Raw genomic sequence first — 2,500 nt, 5'->3', positions numbered from 1 at the left:
GATATCGCAAATCGGGATGATGACCTAATATTGCAAGTCGGGAGGATGACCTGATGTTGCAAATATGGAAAGATGACTTGATGTATGCAAATTGATGAACAAATATTGCAAATAGGGATGATGACCTGATATTGGAAATCGGAATGACCTGATATTGCAAATCAAAATAATGACCTCATATTGCAAACAGAGATAATGACCTAACATATGCAAATCTAGGCTCTACAGCAGCGAACCAAATATCTTTTAAAACATGTGATGACTTTCCATCCTTCGATATCTTTTAAGGATATTTACAAAGTCGTCAGACGGGGAAAGGGAGGGGGGAGGGGGGCGCAAAAGAGGGGGGGGGGAGGAAAGGGGAGGGGGGGGGGTTATGCAAAAGAGGGTTTCTCGGTCGATTTGGTAATAACGGGATCATTTTCTCTTTCCGTTTGTTTCTCTGTCTGCTTTTCGCTTCTTCTTCTTCTTCTTCTGTATCTGTTTTCCTCTTTTATTCAATGTGTTGGTTTTCTTTCTTTCGCTTTCTCTCGCTTAACTACTCTCTTTCTCTCTCCCTCTTTCTCTCTCTGTCTCTCGTTTTTTTGTCTCTGTCTGTTTGTCTGTCTCTCTGTCTGTCTGTAAGTCTCTCTCTGTCTGTCTGTCTGTCTGTCTGTCTGTCTGTCTGTCTGTCTGTCTGTCTGTCTGTCTGTCTCTGTCCCTCTCTCTCTCTCACTCTCTCTCTCTCTCTCTCCTTTTTTTGTTCTTTCCTGTTCTTCCCCCTTTCCTTCTTTCATTACTCTCCTCCTTCGTCCGCTCTTCCTTTCTTTTCCTTTTCAATTTGCCAATTTACTATCTATCTTGCTTCCTTCTTCCCTTTTCTCTCTGGCTCCATTTTTCCATCCCTTCTCCTTTTCCTCTTTTTCTCTTCTTCCTTTTTTCTGTTTCTCTTTTTCCTTCTCTCCCTCTCCTTCTGCGATTTTCTCTCCCTTCTCTTCTTTATCTTCCTCCTTATCTCTTCTTACTTTCTCCTGTTTCTTTTTTTCTCTCTCTCACCAATCCTCTATCCTCTTTCTCTCTCTCTCATCCTCGTTCTTCCTTTCTCTTTTCCAATCTCTCCCCCTTCTTTCTTCCCCGTTTTACTCTTTCTCTTCCTCTTTCTCCCCTTCTCTCTCCTTTTATCTATCCTTCTCTTTCCCTTTTCCTCTTTCTCCCCTTCTCTCATCTCCCTCCGCCTCTTCCATATTCTCTCTTCCTCTCCTTCTTTCTCGCCTTCCCTCTTCTTCTCCCTCTTCACCCACCCTCTCCCTCCCTCCCTCTCCCTCTCTTTTTTCATCCGCCATCTTTTTCCCTCTTTCTCCCCTTCTCTCGCCCTCTCCCCCTCCCTCTCCATTTCCCTCTCCTTCTCTTTCCCTCTCTTCCTCTTCATCCTTCTCTCTTTCTTCTTCCTCATTTTCCCTCTTCCTCTCCCTCTTCATTCACCCTTTCCCTCTCCCTCTTTATCCACCCTCTCCCTATCGCTCTCCATCCTCCTTCTTTCTCCCTCTCCCTCCCCCTTTCCCTCTTTCTCTATCTCCCTCTCCTTCTTCGATCGATTTCTCTCTCCCTCTCCTTCTTCCTCTTTATCCACCCTCTCTCTCTCTCTCTCCCTCTCCTTCTTTCTCTTTATCCACCCTCTCTCTCTCTCTCTCCCTCTCCTTCTTCCTCTTTATCCACCCTCTCTCTCTCTCTCCCTCTCCTTCTTCCTCTTTATCCACCCTCTCTCTCTCTCTCCCTCTCCTTCTTCCTCTTTATCCATCCTCTCTCTCTCTCTCCCTCTCCTTTTTCCTCTTTATCCACCCTCTCTCTCTCTCTCTCTCTCTCTCTCTCTCTCTCCTTCTTCCTCTTTATCCACCCTCTCTCTCTCTCTCCCTCTCCTTCTTCCTCTTTATCCACACTCTCTCTCTCTCTCCCTCTCCTTCTTCCTCTTTATCCACCCTCTCTCTCTCTCTCTCTCTCTCTCTCTCTTCTCTCTCTCTCTCTCTCTCTCTCCTTCTTCCTCTTTATCCACCCTCTCTCTCTCTCTCCCTCTCCTTCTTCCTCTTTATCCACCCTCTCTGTTCCTCTCCCTCTCCTTCCTCTTTATCCACCCTCTCTCTCCCTCTCCTTCTTCCTCTTTATCCTCTCTCTCTCTCTCTCTCTCTCTCTCTCTCTCTCTCTCTCTCTCCTTCTTCCTCTTTATCCACCCTCTCTCTCTCTCTCTCTCTCTCCTTCCTCTTCCTCCACCCTCTCCCTCTCTCTCTCTCTCCTTCTTCCTCTTTATCCACCCTCTCTCTCTCTCTCTCTCTCTCTCTCTCTCTCTCTCTCTCTCTCTCTCTCTCTTCTTCTTCTTCTTCTTTATCCACCCTCTCTCTCTCCCCATCGTCTTCCAGCTACTTAAAAGGGTAGCGAAAGCAGGAGGTTAAGCGAGGCAGTCATGGCGCCAAAGCGTGTTATTAAAGCGCATTTGCCTTATTATTTCTCTCTTTCTCTTTCTCTCTTT

The sequence above is a fragment of the Penaeus chinensis genome, chromosome 38 (genome assembly GCF_019202785.1).
Source record: "Penaeus chinensis breed Huanghai No. 1 chromosome 38, ASM1920278v2, whole genome shotgun sequence".
NCBI lineage: Eukaryota > Metazoa > Arthropoda > Malacostraca > Decapoda > Penaeidae > Penaeus > Penaeus chinensis.
The sequence above is the reverse complement of the archived record's forward strand: the minus strand, read 5'-3'. Positions refer to the sequence as shown.